General features: G+C 52.8%; 1 long non-coding RNA gene across 1 annotated transcript; it reads right to left on the reverse strand.

Annotated features, from left to right (window-relative positions):
* Window positions 1–475: 475 nt before the first annotated feature.
* LOC131518679 (uncharacterized) lies at window positions 476–20830 on the reverse strand. Its single transcript, XR_009265236.1, has 4 exons — window positions 20595–20830; window positions 16260–16311; window positions 14813–15340; window positions 476–591 (listed from the first exon to the last, which is right to left on the reverse strand). It is a non-coding gene; the product is annotated as an uncharacterized LOC131518679 (long non-coding RNA).
* Between the last annotated feature and the right edge of the window lie 1799 nt (window positions 20831–22629).

Below are 22629 nucleotides of genomic sequence, written 5' to 3' on the forward strand. Positions count from 1 at the left end.
AAAACAATACATGGGGTTACGTTTTGGTGGCAATTGCAGATAGCAAACAGAAAACAAAATCCAGGTTAAAACGTTTCTTAATGATTATGTTCAGAAGAGGGAGGGAGAGAATCTCAAGCAGGTTCCACACTCCTCGCAGAGCCCAGTGCAGGGCATGATCCCAGGACACTGGGATTGTGACCTGACCCAAAATCAAGCGTCAGATGCGCAACTGACTGAGCCACCTAGGCACACCTATTTTTCTTTCTTTCTGTTTTTCTTTTTCTTTCTTTCTTTTTCTTTCTTTCTCTCCTTCCTTCTTTCTTTCCTTCTTTCTTTCTTCTTTCGTTCTCTTTCTTTCTTTCCCTTCCTTCCTTCTTCCTCTTTCTTCCTTCCTTTCTTTTCCTTTTGTTCTTTCCCTTCCTTCCTTCTTCCTCTCTTCTTTCCTTCCTTCCTTTTTCTTTCTTTCTTTCCCTTCCTTCTTCCTCTTCTTCCTTCCTTTTTCTTTTTCTTTTCTTCCTTCCTTCCTTTTTCTTTCTTTTCTTTTCTTTCTTCCTAGAAAGGAAGATTCCCCCTATTTCATGTCAGGAAGTAGAAAATGTGACTCTGCACCTGAGGTCAGAAAGGAAAAAGGAAGAGAAGCATCATGTAGGAAACGAGGGAGGTGGGGGGCCCTGGGTCTTGCCCGCCTGACGGTGGAACTTCCCAGTGGAGCCCTGAAGGGTACGCAGGTGGGCAAGCTCGGACAGCGAGATCTAGAGCCGAGGAGCCGCAAGTGGACCCGGGGAAGTCTTGCCCACGCAGCAAGTACAAATGGTTAGTATTTGGAGACGTTATGATTTCGGGGCTCAACTTGCAAAGACCAGGCGTGAAGAGCACGTGCGCCCGGGTTTGCACCCGGAGTCCTTGAGTTACGAGCCATGTGTCCCACACAAGTCTTATTTTCGTTCAACACACTACATAAAACTCTGCGCTTCTGTTTCCTCCTGCAAGTGGGCGTAACCACGCCCCCGCCAAGCCGGTCCTGCCAGAACGTGAGAGCACGCATGCGCTGTACGACGTCTGGGGCGCAGTGCGGGGTGGGCATGACCACGCACCTGCCGAGCTTGTCTTCGGGAATCTAGAGATCACGCTTGCGCTGCAGGGCGCCTGGGGGCGAGATACGGGGTGCCGCGAGTGTCTGCTGTTTTTGCAAAACCGTGGTGCTGGATGGATCAGCCGGAAGCCAGCTGTGCGGAGCCCCTGCATGTCACCGAAGGTGTCTGGGTATTAGCGAATAAGGCCCCTTAAGAATTCTGAGCAGCACAACTGTGTATTCTAGACAGGACCCTCTGGCCGGGACAGGGAGGGGACGAGGCATGTTTGCAGCCGGCAGCGGTGCAGACAAGGAAAGACAGGGCAGGCGAGCGATACCGGGGCGGGGGGGGGGGGGGGGGGGGGCGCAGCTGCACCGAGGGGCTGTGGGCGTCCAGCATGGTTCGCGAAGGCAGACTCCCCGGTTTCAAATTTGGGAAACACCTAGAACTGCTCAAGTCCCTCTTGTTCCTCCGTCCTGGGTTCACTGGTGTCCCTCCCCAGAAGATACGTTGAAATCCTAAGCCCCCAGGACCCCCGAAGGTGACCTTATTTGGAAATAGGGCCTTTGCGATGTAACCACTGGGGACGGGGCCTGTTCCCCAACAGGGGAGCTCTTAGCACAGCCCGCGTCCTGGGAGACCTGGAGGGGGACGCGAGGGAGGAGACAGCCGCGGGACGGTGGCGGCAGAGACCCGTGGGCCCAGGAGCCGGCGAACGCCAGCAGCAGGGAGTGGCCAGGGAGGACCCTTCAACTCGGCTTCCAGAGGGAGCACGGCCTCTTGCCACCCGGGCCGCCCAAAACCAAAACACGCTGCGCGCCCCACGTCACGGGCTTCCCCGTGTGAGAACCCGGGTCCTCGCCCACCTGCACGCTGTCCCAGCACAGATTCCCCCCCCCCCCCCCCCCCCCGCTCTCTAGTTCCCGCGCACCCCACCGGACGGTGCACCCCACGAGGAGAGGCCAGAGGTCCTGGACGTCTCTGAAACCCCACAACTCTGCGCCAGGCAGAAGTGAACGAGTGAACCACGTGGATTCCAGCAGGAGCGTCCCCTTGGCGCCCCCCGCCCCGTGGCCTTCTACGCTCCCCCGCGCTCCTCCAGGCCCTTCCCGGGACTCCCCTGTCCCTGCCCAGAGCTCCGTCACTCGGCTTTAGATGAACAGGGCCCTCGGGCCTCGCTCTGCAATTTACCAGGAACTCGAGTGATTCAAAATGAGAAAGGAATTCGCCCGGCTACCCTGCTTGCCACGTTGACTGATTCTCCACGCTTCTCGACCAATTGAGGACTGCACTTTCGAGCCTCCTTGAGCAAGGACACGCTGTGCCCCAGCCTTGCTCTGCTCCCCTGCCACCTCCAGGAGAGCCCCGTCCTCGCCAACGCCTGGCCTGGCGGGGGGGGACAGCCTCCCTGAGACGCTGCGTCTCCTCCGAGTCGTAATGGCAAACCGCTCCGGCCAGTGGCTTCTGCCCGGCTGACGGTGTGCTCAGCCCCAGGTCTTTCTCCGAACCCCCAGGAGCCGTTGTAGCTCTCTGTTTCTACTTAATTTTGAAGTGCAGTTCATGTCGAAATCTGTGTGCATATAAATGACTCCATGCTGTTGCAGTCTGGCACTGTGGGTTGTGGGGTAATTTAGCAACATCTGGAAACGGCTCCTGGAGCTCCCAGTGCCCAGATCCTGCAGATGCAGAATTTCCCACTCACCAGGAGGAGAGGAGGGCCCCACGGCTGCTCCAACTTCCCTCTCTCTTCTCCCCCCTCCGTCCTCTGCCACTGCTGGGGACTTGGAGGTTCCAAGAGTGTGTGCCACCCACCTCCCTTGTGTTTCCGACCCGAACAAGGGTCTCCCCGCAGCCCCCGGCAGGGCACACCTCCCACACGGTGGCAGGGAGTCCACCGCCCCGTTCCAGAAGCTTCCTTCAGGGGAAGTCCACAACCCATCTTGCGATTTCCCTTTTCGGTCTTCCTGGACGTTCGGTGGCCCCAACAGAATTTCCGCAGCGATGGGCTGTCCTGTGTCAGCACTGTCCAGGACGAGAGCCACTTGCCATGCGTGGCCAGTGCGTACCTGCAGTGTGGCAGCAACTGAGAAGCTGATTTTTTTTGTTTTTTGTTTCCTTCTGATTCATTTAAATTCATGGCTTCTGTATTGGACAGTTGCAGCCCAGAATGTTTCTGCTAGGAATCTGGGCCAAAAAGGGACAAATTGAGCTGAAGACTCCCTCCCTGCTCCAAAAATATAGAAAGAATAAATCCCAACAAGAAAAAATATTTTGTAAGACAAACTCAAGACAGAAAACCCTCGCAGGCCACAAAAGAAACGCAAGAGGAGAGTGTTAGCATGTGGCAAGGGTAGAGGGACCCATGTATACACGTGGCTCTGGGATGTCAAGGACACGTGAGGCGTGGCTGCTGAGGCGGAGCTCATGTCCCCATCTCCCCTCGGAGCTGCGTTCTGGGTCTGCTGTGGTCACGTGAACCTTCCAGCGCCCACGCTCTCTCTCTAAGGACCTGGGATACCTTTCGTGTGAAATACCTATTGAGAGATTTTGTAAAGTTTATTATTTGTCTAGATTTTCCAATGCTACAATCCCAACCATTTTTTTAAATCTTTTGTGATGTCCTTTTGTTTTTAGTAATGCCCTCTTGTCATTCTATGAATTCGTCTCTTTATCCTTTGACCATTTTATGACCGTGCTTATGCGAAAGCCCTGTTAGGATGTTCTATCATGTCCAGTTCCTCAGGGGTGAATTCTCCCATGGTCACGGCCGGCTGCCCCTCACCGTGGTGGTTTTCTCTGTGCTCTGAACATTGTCCAAGCAGCTTGTCCTCCATCGGTTCTCACCCTCTGTAGTTCTGCTGGTTCCTGGAATCTGGACAGTATTTTAGGAGCGCATCAAGGGTTCGCTGTTCCAGATTGTTTTGGTCTGGACCCGAAGCCACCATCGCAGGGTTTTGCACCTTGGTGCTGAGTGGATCCAGACTCCAGCCCAGCCTGGTGAGGGGCTGTCACTCCTGGGACGCGAGGTTCCACCTAAGGCAGCTGTTCCTGGTCTTTCCGCCTGCGGGTTGTTGTATTTCCTCTCCTAAATCAGGAGATCCTCCGCTGCCCTAAGCTTTCTGCAGCGAGCCCAGGCCGGATCCCTTTTAAATGCCAGATCCTGAAGCCTTCACTCCAGACCCAAAAGAGGTGTGAAAACCCCAGCTCCCCGGGCATCAGCGGCCGTTACACCCTCAGACTTTTTTTTTTTTTTCAACGTTTTTTATTTATTTTTTTTGGGACAGAGGGAGACAGAGCATGAACGGGGGAGGGGCAGAGAGAGAGGGAGACACAGAAGCGGAAACAGGCTCCAGGCTCCGAGCCATCAGCCCAGAGCCCGATGCGGGGCTCGAACTCACAGACCGCGAGATCGTGACCTGAGCTGAAGTCGGACGCTCAACCGACTGCGCCACCCAGGCGCCCCTTTAATTTTTTTTTTTAATGTTTATATAGTTTTGAGACAGAGAGAGACAGAGCATGAACGGGGAGGGTCCGAGAGAGAGGGAGACCCAGAATCCGAAGCGGGCTCCAGGCTCCGACCTGTCAGCACGGAGCCCAAGGCGGGGCTCGAACCCACGGACCGCGAGATCGTGACCTGAGCCGAAGTCGGACACTCAACCGACTCAGCCCCCCAGGCGCCCCCATCCTCAGACTTTTTAAAAAGGGTGTTTTATTTATTAAAAAAGTAAGCGGCAACTATTTACTTATGTTTCAGCACGTTTGTATGTGTTGGGCAAGAAAGGAGCTCCCTGCGTGCCTCGTTTCCCTGCCTTTCCGGTTCACTTCCACCTGCTGCTATTATCTGTTTACTTGACCGTGAGACTCAGAGGCCGAAACCACTTTCTCCTTGCTTACAAATCCGTAATTTGGGCACCGCCCACCAGCGATGAGCCTTCACTCTGTTGCACGTGCTCAGACAGGGCAGCTTGGTAGAGGCTGGAGGGAGCACTTCCGAGGCGGCTCTGTGGCCCCACCGGCGAGTCTGTGCAGCGAGAGGCCTGGGCTCAGGGCCCCCCACGGGGCTGGCCGGGCTTCTTCACAACCGGGCGCCTGGCGTAAAAGGCAACGCTTGCAGAGGGGAACGGAGGTTAGCAGGCTTCAAGGACTGCCTTATCCTCCCAGCGAGTGTCACAGAGCCTGTGCAGACTCAAGGGCGGGACGCGGACGCATCTCCGGATGGTTTTCGGCCGCCTTGGAACCCCCGTGGCCACAGTGGTAGAGACCTCTCACGTTAGATTTTTAGCACGCTTCTCACTAGAAACGTCTAGGCTTCTTCCACCTTCCTCTGGACTTAAATGACCTCTTTCCTTTGTTGAAATAAGATGTCCAGCGTGCCCAGGGAGAGAAGCCACCGCTCTACCTAAAGCCGCCCAACTCAAAGCAATTTGTCGGATGACCAGTCACCCGATCCCCAGCTCGCTTAAGCTACAACATCCTTCGTAACATTCCGTGCGTATCCACAAGTCCTACCCCATCTTCTCCCTTTGGTGGGGAGGGGAGCGTCCTTAGAGATACTTGAGGAACATTCTTTCACTTAACTTTCCAAAAGCACGTCCAAAAAGACGACTTCTGATAAATATGTATTAAACAAGAAGCATTTAAAGATGGTTGGACCTGTTTTGTATCCTTATAGGTGTCTTTTTTAATTAATCTTGAATTCTTAAAGAGCTCCTGAGTCATTAATTACAATTAACTCAATCAATTGTTATGCCTCCTGAATCCCTGATCCACTCCCTGAAGTATAATCAATCTGCATAATGGATGCCACCTCACAGGCATGTCACTGGGTCCTCCGACAAACAAGTCAGGGGGTCCTTGGAGCATCAGGTGACCACCAGCAGCTGTTGCCAGGCGTGAACTGTGTCCCAGGGTCCGCCCTTAGGGACCCAAGCTTTTCACTGAAAGTCAGTGATACCACCCAAAAGGGATGCGTGGAGAGGGTTGGCTTTGTCGAGCACAAGGGCTCACAGGCGGAGGCAGGTACACAGCCAAAGACTTAGCAAAACAAAAGTACGCCAATAAATAAATAACTAAACCTGCATGAAACAGTTTAATGTTACCGAGTCAGTCATGGAGGGAACTGATCTTCTCGCTGTCGGCAGACTGACCCAGCTGGGGACGCAAGACGCAGTCACGGTCAGAGCGCAAGCCGCCTGTGTGGCTGGCGCCTTTGTGCTTCCCAAGCAGGAGGTCTCTCGGCAGGGCTGACAGTGCGGGGGCCCCACGACCCGCCCCGCACTCCTCTGACCCAGGCTGCAGCCCCGCTCCGCCAGTCCCAAGTGACGGACCCACGCAGTCTCCTCCCCGAGTCTCAGTTTCTGCACCCGTCGCCCAGGCAAGAGCTGACCTCCTCAGAAGGACTGTCGGCAGAACTAAACGAGCCGACGCTCGTCAAAGGCTCAGCCCCGTGCCTGGCTGGACCGAGCTCTGCAGAAAGTCTCCATGTTGTTTTCACTTCTAAGACCCATCTCCCTGAAACAGATTACAGTCTCACGATACAGATAACAGGTGCAAGCTCTGTCCTGCCTTTTCTTCCTTCTATTTCCAAAGTCTGGAAACAGCAAACTGTGGGTATGCCTGAGACAGTTGCCTTAGCAATGGGAGCGGAGGCTATAAAAACCTCTGTTTTTCTTTCGATGATTATATTTTACCTTTTAGAACTTCCCTCTGCTGCTTTTTCTAACACTACCTGTCCCCCCTCTTTGCAATGTTCTGCTTTGCCAATGTGGTCCTGAGAAACTAAGCCTGCTGAAAAACCGAAGCGTGCTTATTTTTAAATCCTCAGACCGCTCTATCATCGGTGGCTCTGGAATGCAAATTTGCTGCTGTGCTGTGTGTCCCCTGTATTTTTATTCCAAGTACGTCTTCCCTGAGAACTGTTTTCCGTGGGCGTCCTGAGCATCCCAGACGGCGGAGGTGCCCCTGCGCGGTGGTTTGGCATTCGTGTCTGGTGGACACGAGCGGCTTCTGCCCACTCCAGACACGTTTTTCCCAGACCCAACCCAGACTTCCCACCCCAGAGCTTCTGCAGTAGAAATATGGGCTCCATGCATCACCTGGTCGTCATTCCAAAATCAGGAACCCACAGCCCGGCACAGGGACCCACTTGGTTGTTCCATTCACGGAAGTGACAGCCTTCCTCAGAGACCGACGCCGTGGGAACTCTATGCCAGCTGTCCCCACCCTCCTTGCGGCGTGGAACTCACATTCTCCATTGTGGTTTTGAGCCCCATCTACTTCTGGCATCGATGTTTTCCCTGTTTTCAGGTTCTGCACAGATTTACAATTCTCGTTCTATTTTATCCATCATTTCCGCATGGCTGAAGCGAAGGGAGGTGTCCCATGTCAATTCATTTTCCCTTATTGACTACAAGTCAGAAGAAATATATGCAGTGCATACGGCATGGTGACAGCACCAGCAGAAGCCGCGATGCCCGGTTAGATGCGCGCGTCACGATCACGGCTGCTCCTTTCCTGGAGGCCGGGGAGTGTGGTCCTCACAAGCATTCTGCAGGGGACGTGTTCTCACTTGCTTTCATAGATAAGAAATCGAGGTTCATTGAGTAAAACCGGAACTCGAAATTCACATTTTCCTGCTTTTTTAAAAAGGAAAAACTGGGGTTGCTCTGTTCCGTGGAGAACAATGGAGAAGCTTCTGGAACCCAGCACCTGCAGGGCGTATCCCTACCAGCGGTAGGGAGATACAGTCCTCATGCTCAGGTCACGAAGTGCAGGATGGGGGCTAAGAAGGGAGGCAGCAGCGGGCGGAGATGAGAGCAGGGCCATCACGCGGCTACACAGGCTTGGGGGAAAGCGGATGGTGACGTCCTGCCCAGAACCATCTCAGGCCGTTAGAAACCAAAGCCGGTGAAGGTTAACGGCTCGTCCTCGCCCGTGCAAAGAGACGGGAATGGAGAGGGTTACGGTGAGAGTCCCCCCACCATTCATATGCTGAAATCCTAACCCGCAGGGGGACGGTATTAGGATGTGGGGGGCCTTTGGGGTAACTGGGTCAGGTGAGATGACAGTGGGGCCCCACCGTGGGATTAGTGACCTGTAAGGAGAGGAAGAGACTCTCGTCCATGTGAAGACACGGGGAAGACGGGCATCTGCAAACCAGAGAGCCGGCCTCAGCTTCCAGCCTCCAGAGCTCTGGGCTAAATGTCTGCGGCCCGAGCCTCCCGATCCACGGTGTTGGGACCGCAGCCCGAGCGACGACCGGGGACACCGTGGGGAGAGCAGTTCTGTGGAAGAAGGTGTCCATCCAGGGTCACAGATGAGAGGCCCACGGGGACACCGGTGACCCCCCGGCCAGCGCCCGTGCTCCCAGCGGGGAAGTGTCTCTGCCCGGCAGGAGCCACCAGCTCACCTGTGGGACAGACGCACAGTGCGGTCGGGGCCCTGGCGGGCACACCGGGCTCATGAGGCCACATGTCTGCAGTGAGCTAGAAGTCCCCTCAGACACCAGGGAATAGGGAAACGTCTGTGACGAGGGGGAGTGGCCGACTCCAGTCCATCTCTCCAGGGACAACAGTCTTAAAATCTGCTGCCTTTGGGCTATATTCGGAAACAAAGGGCCCCATGAGCAAGGCAGGGTGGGTAGAGAGGCCTGAGTCACCAGACAGTGTCTGTCCCCAGTGCCTCTGGGTCACCCACGCGCTGAAGGCTGAGTGGGAGCCAGAGTCACTTTGTGCCACAGGCTGTTTCCTCAGCCTCTCCAGAACCTTCCGGAAGCAGACAGGCCTGGAAACGGAGCGCCGGGCCCCCAAGGTGCCCTCCCAGATTGGGCTCACTCCATGCACACTCTTCCCTGGTGCTGGAGATCAAAGCAGACAAACGTGTCTTTTAAAAACTCAAAGCAAAAATGAAAAAGTGCATTATCATCTGACACTTTCTCCTCTCTGGGGAGCGGCTACGCTTCCTCTGTGTCCCCAGATCACCCGCTAATGGAGCTCGCGGAGCTGGCTGGAGGCCGCCGGGAGTGAGGGGTGACCCCGCCGGGTGAAAGACAGCCTTTTCCGAGCCCCAGACTCCGTGGTGACCTTGTCCTTCGTGCTGGTGACGCTACCACTAAGTGAACCGTGTTATCCCAAATCCCACTGGTCAGGAAACGAACTGGTCAGAAGAGCCCGGTGTCCTGTGCAGTCACTCGGGCGGGAAGGGGCGGAGGGACATGCTGGCCCCAGGTGGCTGCCACAGCCGGGCCTAGAGCAGGGTTCGCAGCTGGCACGCACCAGCCTGGGTGTCGGCACCAGATAGGGTGTCGGGTGGGACGGTCCCGGGCAGAACGGGCCGTGGGGGAATCGAGGGCAGGAAGCCGCCTGCTGTGTCAGCGACTGATCGAGCCCTTTGCATCCCCCCGACACAGATGCTGTGAGCATCTTCGTCTCACGAAGGAGATTAGAGCGGTGACTGTCTGGCCCAAAGGCCACGGCAAGTGAGGGGACAGATGAGCCCCAATCTCACCTCTGTCTGCCCGCAGAGCCTGTGGCCTTAGCCATGACGTCACAGCGGGTGGCCTGCCCGGCGTCCATGGAAGCCCGCCATCCAAGTCACGAGCCTCCCATCCCCGAAAGTCCGAGCCTTTCCTGGTTCTGGGCACCTGCCCTCGGCTCCCCCAGGGACGGCGGTGAAGAGAGCCGAGCGGGCGGTGGGCAGCCGGCGGTTCTTGTGGGACAGATGGTTGTGGAGACACATTGGCCAAAGGTGGCTGAAGACGCGTGAGGGGAACACTGGACACAGGTGCGGGTGCATCGCACAAAGTATGACATCGCAGCCACGCCTGCAGGTGCTTGGGTATCAGGGTCCCTTTGTTGGGGAGGAAACAGGGCCAAGAACGCAGAGTGCACCAGTCAGCACACAGCAGGGGTTTATGGGTAAGGGCGTTGTCACGGCTGGAGGGGAATGGGCTGTCCTTCGCAGGGCACGCGGGGTCCCGCCGAGCTCCTGGGATGTCACCAGGGACGTGAGCGCTGGGAAGGCTCCTAGCTTCGAAGGCTCTGTGGGCCAACTTGATCCTGACCACTGGGGTGGACGGCCATTGTCCCCACAAGAACCAACGTTCTCTGTCAAAATCACAAGTGATGAATGGCAAGCAGCAGAGACACGTCAGTGTCATCTATAGCCACAAAAATGACATTTGAGGGGCGTCGGGGGGCTCAGTCGGTTAAGCTTTCTTCTCTTGGTTTCAGCTCAGGTCATGATCTCGTGGTTTCGTGCATCCAAGCCCCACGTCGAAGTCCTCAGGTATCCTGGTTAGCCCTGCTGTGCCTCAGTTTACTGGGTTTGACCTCAGGTATCCTGGCTACCCAAATGGTCCTTTTTCTCTTCTTTAGAAAGGAGATTATAATGGCACCTGCCCGGGTGTTGCTTTGCAAAGTTGGTGAGGAAATTTATGTAAGGCTCTCAGAACTGGCGTGGCACCTGGGGGCTGTAAGGTAGGCGCTGTAATCGTGATGGCTGCCCTTTCCCCCAGACACACAGAGTGAAACAACCGAGCAAGCCAGGTCCCTTTCGCATGGAACTTCACCAGTCAGATCATTATGCAAACAGATGTCAAGTTGTAACAGAGACAGGGCTCTGGGAAGGAGGTCTGAGGGGGTGGCCATGTCAGGAAGGTAAAAAAGTGTTCCTAAGGAAGTAATGTTTGAGTGGAGGCCCAAGGAGTGGGGAGGAGTCGTGAGACCAAGAGGAAAGGGAATACAAACAATATGTGCAAAGTCCTGTGGTCGGAGGCACCACAACCCACCAGGGAAAGCCATTGCTGCTGGAGAGGAGAGAGCACCGGGTGAGGTGGGGGGTGAGGCCAGAAGGGGGGTCAGGCTGCATCCAGCAGGGTCTGGAGGCCATGCAAGGAGGCTCTCCTTTATGCTGAGGGCCACGAAGAGACACTCAAGGTCTCCGGGACCACGGCTCCCAACCCCAGGAACGTGCCTGGACTCCCTTCTCCAGGTGGAAGACCTCAGGACAGCAATGTGCATCTTCCTTTCCCCCACATCACCTCTTTCCCTGGCACTGAGGCTGAGAACTCGCAGGGAACACCGAGGGCGGGCCCTGGCAGGAGCCACCAGACTGCGGCCCCGTGTGTCCCCACTCCAGCCCTCAGGCCCTGCGGGCCCAGCGTCACCAACCACTGCCCCTCCCCACCATCCAGAGCTAGGACGGAAGGCACTGCCATGCGTGGATGAGACACAGGACCACGTGAGTGTGGGGACTCCCTTCTCTAGTCGTGGGGAGATGCCTGCAGGCCCCGAGTGGTCCCCACAGTCCCCCTGTCAGGAAGTATGCCCCTCCACCCTCCTCATTCACCAGGACGAAGTCCAGCCCTCTCCCGCCCCCCACCCCCACCCCTAGGGAGCTCCAGGGCCCCTCGGCACCTGGCAGCCTATCCTCGCTGGCGGAGGGTTCCTGAAGCAAAGACTCTGGTTCTGCAGGCTGGCTCCGAATGCCGTGGCCACCAAGGGCACTGGGGCAGTGGATGTGGCTTCTGCAGGGGGCCAGCTCACGGGTCTGACCAAGAAAATGCAGACAAGCCTGGCTGTGGCCCCGCCCCGGCCGGGGCCTGCTTGGGAGTCCTGGGCCCTGAGGGCGGCAGTCCACAGGCCATCTCCGCCCCCCCCCGCCTCGATTCCGGGACCCCCAGATCCACGACAGTGTGGCTACGTGGCCCCGGGTGCCCCTCGAGAGGGCTCTGCTGGGTCACGACCAGGCCCTACAGTCAGGCTGCACGTGCACATAAGGCAATGTAAGAAAAGCCTTTAAGGAAAGATTCTAAACATTTATGGGACCTGGTGCCCCCGTGATTATGGTCTTCGTCAAGTTCACTCTTCATGAAAAGTTTTTCTTCTGCATGAATAATTGTTGTTTAATGTTATTGAATAAGAAAGCACAGGAGCCCTTGATTTTCAGACTGTTCTGCTTTGTGTTTCTCCCGGTTTCCGGGATCTCACAGGCCATGGGATCCCAGGGCCACGGGATCTCAGGGGCACAGAATCCCAGGGCCGCGGGATCTCAGGGGCACAGGATCTCAGAGGCACAGGACCCCAGGGCCATGGGATACCAGGGCCACGGGATCTCAGGGCCATGGGATCTCAGGGCCACAGGAGGCCCGTGGTCTGAGCGTCTCACTCAGGGACACACCCCTGTACTGCGTCTCAGGTTTTCTCTCTTCCTGGGATCCCCCGACAGAGCTTTCCGACTAGCGCTCAGCTCAGCCCTGGAGAAAAGGGACGCTGTGGGGACAGAGCCACCAAATTAGAGCTGGGGGCTGCGAGAGGGACCTGGCCAGCTCCCTTTCAGCCGCCTCACCTGTGAACTGTGGGCAGCCACGCCAGCCCGCGAGGTGGAGTGAGATGCCGCCGGCCCAGCAAGCACACCTGGATGTTTGCAGGGTGGGAGGCATTGTGCTCTGTGCCCCCTGCAAGCCTGTGATGCCAAAACCAGGGTGCACACCCCCACCCTCCCGGAGCAGCCTGGGATGCGTAAGGACCAGCCACCCGGGCGGGTCATTTCCTATTGCTGCAGTAACACCCACGTTTGTTACCTTGTGGTTCTGCAGCTCACAAGCAAGAAATGGGTCACACGGGGCTGAGATCAAGGTGCTGGCGGGACCACCCTCCCTCCGGAGGCTCCCGGGGAGGAGCCCTGTGTTTGCCTCTTCCAGGTTCTGGGGGCTCTGTGTTCCTTGCTCCCGGCCCCTCCTCCCTCCAAACCAGCAACAGCAGGTGGAGTGTCTACGTCTCCCTCTGAGCCCGACCCCCCCTCTTATAAGGACCCGGATGCACTGGCCCCATCTGGGGAATCCGTCACAGGGTCAGCCGACTGGCAACCCTTATTCCACCTGTGACCATAACTCCCCTTTGCCCTGTGACAACAGCTCCACAGGGTCCAGGCTTGAGGACACGGACACCTTTGGGGGTGTGATTGATTCCACTGACCACACAACACTCACCCTTTCCAAGCAGGACGTCCTTTGCATCCAGTGACCCTGGAAAGGGAGCAGGCCCTTCCATTGCCAACAGTTTTCTAGACCTCCTGGCACCTGCCACAAACCTGCACTCGGGGAGCCCCTCCACACTTCAATCCATACGACAGATGGAGCAGAGCTCCCCAGACTGCAGGACAAGGAAAGGCGGCCCCCCCACCACAGCACCCTGGCCGCCAGGCACAGGCCATGCACCCGGTTCACCCTCCCCGGACCCGAGGAGGCTCAGAGGTTAAGTCATTGCCCAAGGCCACACGGCCCGGTTCGTGGAGACTTGGATGCAAAAGCGGGCTTCCCCTGAGCCAGCAGGAGCCCTTTCTGGGTGAGGAGGCTGCCCCGTGTGGAGGTGCTGGGTCCCACCATTCACATTCACGTTTCATCGGGAGGCACGCGCACCACAGACAGAATCGATGTTCTTAGCGGTCCCTGCATTCCTCGTCCCCTGTCAGCTGCACCGCTAAGGGCTTTGTCCGTGAAATCGAATCCCACTGCACTTATTTGCAGGAGATGAAAGGCACAGCCAGACCATGATGCGATTAATACCTTAATGCGCCCACAAGAGGCAGTTAAGCCGCAGACTACCAGCCAGGAGATGAGAGCCCCCCAGCCGGGCTCCAAGGGGTGGGGGTAGCTCTGCCTGAGGACGCCTGGAGCCCTCATCCCGGCTGAGCTCAGAGCAGATCCAGGGCTCAGAGCCTCAGGCTCCGGCTTGGTGTCACAGGAGATATTTTGGACACCTAAATCCCAGCCACATCCCCACGTCCCCAAAATAACCAACAGCAGCCACTTCGGGAAGCACTCAGTGCGCAGTTTCCAATCCAGCCGCCACCTTCTGAGGGCCAGCCCAAAGGGAAGAGGCTGTGGGACAGTTTGGGGGCCCAGGTGAACCCGGGTTCACGTCCAGGTTCAGCTGCTTGCCCGGAAATCCCTGGCCGCTTTGAGCCCCGTTCTCCTCATCGGCCAAGTAAGGGCCCAGCACCACTTCACGGGGTTTGTAAAGAGATGATCAAATGAAATATTCAAGACCACGTTCAAGGCCTGGCCGCTTAAAGCTTCTGGCAAGAGCTGCTCTGTGTCAGGGGAGAGAGACTGGGCTCTCTGGGACATCACTTCATCTTGAAGACCAGCCCTGCCGGCTTCAGGAAGGACCTGCCAGCCCTGGACCAGACGCCCTTTTTCTCTCACACGCCCCATCCTGTCCACGGCGCTGACCCCAAGACTGGCTTCAGGCTTCAACTCCGGGCTCAGCTCTGTGGACAATCTTCCTTGAACGCTCCCCGTCCCATGGGTACCAAGTCCCACCCACCCCGTAAGACCAGCCAGAGAATCCACTCCTGCCGAGGGAGTTGGGGTCCATCCCCCACCCGGGCCCACCAGCCCTGCCTGTCCCCCAGTGTCACTGCCCAGCTCAGCCCCACCTGCTGCAGCCCTGAGACCCATCAGGGCCTCCCCGTGAGGCTCCACAGGAAGCCGTGTCTGCCCTTCTCTTTGGTCCCCAGAATTACTGATGGGGAGCCTGGGACCCCGAGTCTTCCCAGCCCTGCCCTTGCTCAGTGCACAAGCTAGGGGGAACCCTTCTCCCCCGGCTGTCACCCTGGCTGCACATTCACATCAACTGAGAAGCTCCAAGGAACCGGAAACCTCGTCCTGAGCAGAACCAAATCGAAGTCTCTTGAATCTGGCGCTCTGAATGGACCCCCTGGTCACACGCGGGTTTACAACGTCACACACTCACCGTTTGGAAATGTCACTTTGCTGAGCCAGGCAGATCTTCCTCACGTCGACAGGTTTCAGGAAGTCACGTGTGTTAGTGTCGCCATTCACACCACCAGGGACGTCTTCCAGTGCCCACACACGGGCAAGCTCCTGGTAGCGGGTGCGAGTGTGACAAGAGTCTAACTTTCATCTGAAAGTTCCAAGTTTATCAATATGATTACAATTCGTATTGTCAGTTGTTTTCCTTGAAGTGATTTCATTTTTGAGAACGTGTCCGCCAAGCACCCAAGTTTCAATGAATCATAATTTGTCTGGCAGCTGTTCTTTCAAGGAAAGACAGTGCTCGGTGAAAACAGGGACCAGTTTGGCTCGCAAGCCAAGCACCGTTGTGTTCAGTGAGCAGTAAGAGCGTCCACGGTGCACACTTCCCGGTCGGTCACACGGAGTATTCACACGATGTGTACGCAAGGATCAAGACCACATTAAACAAGTAGCTTCTCCTGCCTCACGAAGGACGTTCTTGAGTGAAATGGACAGCTTCCTTTTACTGCACAGAACACAACAACTACAGTTGGAATTTAGGTACTACCAGGATTCATTCAAGGGCATTGAGGTGTTTTTGTACTTTAACCCAAATGCAGGACCACAAAGAATGCAAATAACACCTCAATGGGTGGGACCCTATAGAAATGTTCTGGGGATGCCCGGGGCGGGGGGGGGTCTGCCGATGAGACTTAGGCTCACTGCCAGAATCCAAAGATGGCTCAACATGTGAAAATCAATGTAATACACATCATTAACCAAATAAAGGAAAAAAAAACAAAACATGATCATCTCATCTCATACGATACAGAAAAATCTTTTGACAAAACTCAATGCCCTTTTCTAATAAAAAAAATTCCAAAAATTAGAAACACAGGGAAATCACCTCCACTCAACATAATAAAAGCCGTATGTGAAAAACCCACAGCCAAGTTTACACTCAATGGCGAAAGGCTAAGATGATTTACAAGGCAAGGATGCCCACGTCCAGAATACATTTCACAAAGTACTAGAGGTTCTAGCCAGAGCACTGAGGCAAGAAAACATCAGTAAAAGATAGTTAAATTGGAAAGGAAGAAGTAAAATTTTCTCTGTCTGCAGATGATATGATCTCATACGTAGAAAACCCTAAAGATCGCACACAAAGAACGCTTGGGACAAATAAATCAATTCAGTAAAGCAGCAGGACAGAAAGTCAACCCACAGAATTCAGTTGCGTTTCTATACACTAACAATGAACAATCTAAAAAAGCAAATACAAAAATAATTCTATTTACAATAGCATCAAAAAGAGTACAATATTTAGGGATTAATTTAACCATGGAGGTGAAAGACGTACAAACACAGCTGAAAAAATTAAAGATGGCATAAAAAATGCCATGTTGATGGGTGAAGCCAATGAAGGGGGTTAAGAGCACACTTACCTTGATTAGCACTGAGTCATATACAGAATTGTTGAATCACTGTATTGTATACCTGAAATTAATATAACACTGTATGTGAGCCATACGGAATTAAAATGTTTTTTTAAACAGCAATAAATTCTAAAATAAAATAATTAAAAAGAAAAATATAAAAATAAAAAATAAATTATATTAACCCCCCCCCCCAAAATCGCCCCGTTCACAAATTGGAAGACTTATATTTTTAAGTTGTTAATACTCTTTAAAGCAACCACAGACTTGATGCGATCCCTATCAAAATCCCAATGATGTTTGGCAGAAATAGAAAAACGCATCCTAAAATTCAAATGGAATCCCAAGGGGCAGACTCCAACCAACCAAAACAAACAAACAAAAAATTTAAAAAAATGTACCCCCTAAGACAATAATATCCTTAGAAGAAAACATAGGGCAAAAGCTTCATGACATTGGATCTGACAATGATTTCTTGGATATGACATCAAAAGCACAGAAAAAGAACTAGACCATGAAAATTCTAAAAGGGTGTCAAAAGACACCCTCCACAGAGTCAAAAGGCAACCCACAAAATGGAAGAAAAATATATGCAAATTGTATGTGTGATAAGGGACTGACATCCAGAATATGTAGAGAACTCCTAAAGCTCAACAACAACAAAATCTATTAAAAAAATGATCAAAGGGCTTGAATAGATATTTCTCCAAAGACATGTAACTGGTCATAACACATGAAAAGGTGCTCAACATCAATGATCATTAAGGAAATGCAAATCATAATTACAGTGAGATATGACCTCACACCCATTAGGATGACCACCATCAAGAAAAGAGAAAATAACAGGTATTTGACAGGATGTGTTGAAACCAGAATCCTCATGCACCATTGATGGAAATGCAAAATGGTGCAGCCACTGCAGAAAAGTGACAGTTCCTCATAAAAGTAAAAATAGAGTTACTATATGATGCAGCAATGCCACTCAGGGCTATATACCCAAAAGAATTGAAAGTGGGATCTTAAAGAGATATTTGTACACCCATGTTCATAGCAGCATGATTCACAAGAACTCAACTATGTGAGCAACCCAAGTTCATGGATGGATAAATGCATAAACAAAACGTGGCATATACATACAACGGAATACTATACAAGAAGGAAAGTCAGACACATGCTATGCCATTGGGCGAACCTTGAGAACATGATGCTCAGTGAAATAAGCCAATCACAAAAAGACAAATATTGTATGATTCCACTTAGGTGAGGGACTTAGAGTCATCCAAACCAGAGAGACGGAAAGTGGAATGGCGGTTTCCAGGAGCTGGGGACTTGGGGGACTGAGGCGTCATCATTTCATGGGTACAGATTTTCAGTTTTTCAAGATGAAAGGAAGTCTAGAGAGAAGGATGGGTTGGTGCTTGTGTGATGTTATCAGTACGTTTAGTACCACCAAACCGAACATTTTAAGATAGGATGGGGTGCCTGGATGGCTCAGTAGATTAAGCGTCTGACTTTGGCTCAGGTAATGATGTCGTAGTTCATGGGTTGGAGCCCTGTAGTTCTCTGAGCTGTTAGCACACAGCCTGGAGCCTGCTTCGGATTCTGTGTCTCCCTCCCTCTGCTTCTCCCCTGCTCATGCTCTGACTCTGTCTCTCCTCCTCAAAAATAAACAAAGAAGGAAGGAGGGAAGGGAGGGAGGGAGGGAGGGAGGAAGGAAGGAAGAAACAGAAGGTCCAACAGGCATCTAGACAGCACCCCACCAAACCTGAACCAGTGACACTCTCAAATGCACATGGGACACTCTCCATGACAAACCAGGTGCTCAGCCATAAAACACACCTCAATATATTTAAAAATTAAAAATGAGGGCACCTGGGTGGCTCAGTCGGTTAAGCATCTGACTTTGGCTCAGGTCATGCCCTCATAGTTCGTGGGTTCAAGCCTCACATCGGGCTTTGTGCTGACAGCTCGGAGCCTGGAGCCTGCTTCGGATTCTGTGTCTCCCTCTCTCTGTATCCCTCCCCTGCTCACACTCTACAAGCTCTCTCTCTCTCTCGTTCTCTCTCAGAAATAAATTTTAAAGAGTTACGATGGCAAATTTCATATTGCATGTATTTTACAATTTTTTTCTTAAAAAAACACGCAAGCAAACAAAAAATCATTAAAGAATTCACAAGATAGTGAAAACTGGCAGGCCAGGATCTACAAGAAAATGGAGTCAAGCCTATATTTGTAGTTTCCTTACCCCTGGGGACACTTTGTTGAAACCAAAGGGAGCAACAGAGAGGCCAACTGAGCTGTGCTTTCACACCCTTGCAGGTCTGGGACACCAGAAGTGCATCCTGGTGACCCTTCTGGCTTTGGCTGGAACACCAAAGGGCCGAACACACTAGTCTTGGTGAACTGGAAGTAGACGGACTTTCTAGGGGGATATGGGTTCCGTGTTATCACTCAGCACCCGGAGGTGAACTGAAGAGATCCCAGATCTCCAGTGCTGAAGCACTGACAGAGATGTAAAACTACCTCTGAAAGAAGGTATCTGATTTCTTCAAACTTTAAAAACACAGCATCTGGGGCACCTGAGTGGCTCAGTGGGTTGAGCATCTGACTCTTGAGTTTAGCTCAGGTCATGATCCCAGGGTCATGGGATCAAGCCCCACATCAGGCTCTGTGCTGTGTGTTGAGCCTGCTTGGGATTCTTCCTCTCTCCCTTTGCCCCTCCCCTGCTTGCTCTCTCTCTCACTCTCTCTCTCTCTCTCTCTCTTTTCTCTCTCTCAAATAAGTAAATAAATAAACAAACAAAAAATAAATACCAATAAAAACACAACATCTGACACACGATAACCATGGACAGGAGTCAAGACAACATGAACAGAACCAAAAGACGTAACACAGAGGCCAGACACATAATTTATCAGTGTCACACGTACACTTTAAAGTGACTTTGTTCATAATGATCAAGGAGACAAAGGATACACTGAAAAGTTCAGTTTGGAAGTGGAAACTTCTTTCGTAAAACATGGAAACTCTAAATCTGAAAAATCCAACTACGAAAGTGAATTTAAGTGGATGGGCTTATGAGAAAATTAGATACAGCCGAAGAGAGGTTTAGTAAAATAGAAGATAGATGCCCAAAGTGTTCAGAATAAACAATAGAGGTACAAAGGATAGAAAATACAGCAGAACAGGCAAAAAATAGAAAGAACACAGGAATAAGGTTCATATACACATAGTCAGAGTCCCAAAAGAAGGTAAGAGATTGAATTAATGAGAATGAAAAAGTGAAAAGATACTGGCTGAGGATTTTCCAAAGTGAAAGAAAGACATCGAGACACAGAAGCAAGAAACCCTACAAGTCCCAACCAGGAAAAAATAAAGCAAAATCACCACCAAAACATATTACAGCAAAACTATTTATCCTTAAACAAAGAAGGGTTTTTTTTTAAATAAGAGTAAAAATTTTTTTTAAAGTGCAGCTACTAAAATGACAGCCAACATCTCAACAGAAACAATGAAAACTATGATAAAATGACTAATAGCCTTAGAGTGCAAAACAGGAAATAATGCCAACCAAGAATGCCACATTCAGTGATAATACTCCTTGAAAATTAAAGTTAAATATTTAAGTGCACAACACAGTATTGCCAACTACGGACCCTGTGCTGTGCAGCAGACCTCCAGAACTAATTCATCCAGCACAACTGAAACCTTATGCCCACTGAACAATGTCTGCCCATGTCCCCCCTCCCTCCAGCCTCTGCTTCTACGAGTTTGACTATTTTAGGAACATCATATAGGTGGAATCGTGTAGTATTTGTCCTTCTGTGGCTCTCTTGTTTCATTTTGTGTAACACCTTCAAGGTTCATCCACGTCACAGCAAAAAATGCAATTGCACCAAGCTTCCAGTTAAGTAAAGATGGTGTGCTGGATAAAAAAATAATCAAGACCCAACTGTACCCGTGTAGTGTTGAAACACACATATCTATAGCATATTTACTTATTCAAGGGTAAAAACACACACATATACGTATGTAACTTACGTATATATACATAGTCTAAATGTACATCTGTACATATGTGTATGTGTGTATCTATATCCATGTATTCCATATGGACGCATATATGCATCCCACCAAATCTTACCAAAGCTGTGAAACTATATTAATACTAAAGTAGACTTTAAGTGAAAGAAATTTGGAGACAAAGAGAAACACTTCATAATAAAATTGTCAGTGTGCCAGGAAGGTTAAAAAAACAACTCTAAATTTATGGGCACATACATAGTAATGCAACTTCAAGAAACAACAGTGAGCAAAACTACAAGGACAGACAGACGAACCCACACTCACCTGGGGTATTTCAATACGTGGCTCAGCAACTAAGAGGAGAAGCAAGAAACAGCAGCAAAGACAGAGAAAACGTGAAGAAACGCACAACAAAGTCGATCCGGGGGATCCGTGTGGAACGCTGTACCCAGCAAAGGCAGAATGAACCCTTCTCAAGCACGTCCCCACAAGCCTCAAGGGATGCAAAGGTATCTGGTCCATCTCAGGGACCCACCGTGAGCTTCTCCTCTGGCAGGTGCTGGGGACAGCAAGAGGAAGTCAGCTCAGAGCTGCGTGGGGCTGGGGGGGCACAAGGGGGTCTGAGCTCACTCTTGAGGCCTGTTCCACCGTGTGCACAGGAAGGGTGGGGCCGGGAGAATCTCCCGTGACACACAGCAGGGCCAGAGGTGATCCGCAGCCACACAGAACCAGCTCAAGAATCAGCAGCCTCTTCCCACCCTCAGGAGCATGGGGAACACCCACCTGCTGGAGGAGCCCCGAGGAACCACTTGGCGAGGGTCCTGCCCCAGCACAAAGCAAAGTTTCAAGCCACCCAAGCAGAACAAGTCCCTCTGTCCTAAGATGAGTCACAGATTCCCGGCAGAGCCTGGGCACCGGGCCAGAGGGGCTGCAGGGGCAGGGGGCTCGGAAGGCCTTCACTGGTGGCCAGGCAGCCGGGTGACCCAGGCAGAGGGCCAAGGGGACAGGTGCCCACCCCCCCAGATTCTCTGGGTCTCAGCTTAAGTGCCTTCTCCTCGGAGGCCCCTTTGAAACCGCCATCCGTCCCCTCACCCAGATCACTAGCGTCCTTACAACGACATGACGTGATATGGCCATTTACCTGTCATTTCCTGACTGTCGTGGCCTCTGAGGACACAAGGAAGGGACTTCCCCTGAAGTAAGCAACAGCCGGCACCTAGGGCAAGCTCGGAACTCACCTGTTGGATGAAGGACAGGGACGCGTTACTACTGATGACAGCAAAGGACCGTTTTATTAAGTGCCTACTGCACGCAAGCTCTAGGCTCGGCCCCCTGAGAGAGAGATTCCTCCCTGACCTTACGGATGAAGAGTGTGACCATGTGAAGAACTGAGCCCGGCCCCCGACCCCCCTTACTTGGGAGGCCTTCCTTCAGGAGACCCCGGCTTTACTGCCTCCAGAGAGAAACCAGGGTCATGACCATCCCACGGGGCTGCTCAGACTTCAGCCGGGATGATCCCTGGGCCAGGGGAGGTGCCTCGGGCAGCCCTGCCCGCCCCCCAGGCCCCAGGCTCCCCCATCCCGGGTCTGGGCTTTCCCTGGTACTCAGCCACGCCGGAGGCTGCTTCTAGAGCAAGCAGACAGGGCCCCCGGTGTTCCCCCTCAAAGCCCGTGCTGGGGCAGCCCAGTGGCCAGCCTTAGATGCGGCCAGAGCACGACCCATGGCCGCTGTCTCCATCAGTGCTCGCCAACAGCCTCGTTCTGTGTCATCCAGGGTGCAATTAGCAGACCCTGCCTTTACAACCCAAATAAACTCCTCTTTAATGAGAATCCTTTTCCTTCCATTATTTTATGCGTAACTGGTTAGAGACACTTAGTAAAAATCATTTAGAATAGCAATAAGGCCAGAGTGGCCGATCACGGGACGGAGTCGTGCATCGTGAACATCTGTTCTCTCTGTGAACCCACCAGAAGAGCCAGGCCTCGATGGGAAGCCATCAAGTGAGGCACAGAAGCAGCCCTGGGGTGGGGGTCTAAGCCTTCCTCTGCACCAGGTCCTGCCGCGAGCATCCCACACGTGACTGCCCACTCACACCCACCGTTGCCCTTTGAGGTGGGGATTACAAAGATCTCCGTCACACAGAGGGGGGAACCGGGCCACACAGAAGCAGGAAGATGAACTTTTGATACACCCCAAGGCCGTGTTAAAGAGGATGTTGAGCCTCTAAATCCTGCCCTGCCTCGGCGTCTACACCAACCTGAGGAACCCACGGAGACCATGCCATCCACAATGTCACACGCGGCAGAGCTGGTGGCCACGGTCCCAGATGCCACACGATCGGATGTGGGGCTTG

Source organism: Neofelis nebulosa, chromosome 8 (genome assembly GCF_028018385.1).
Source record: "Neofelis nebulosa isolate mNeoNeb1 chromosome 8, mNeoNeb1.pri, whole genome shotgun sequence".
Lineage (NCBI taxonomy): Eukaryota > Metazoa > Chordata > Mammalia > Carnivora > Felidae > Neofelis > Neofelis nebulosa.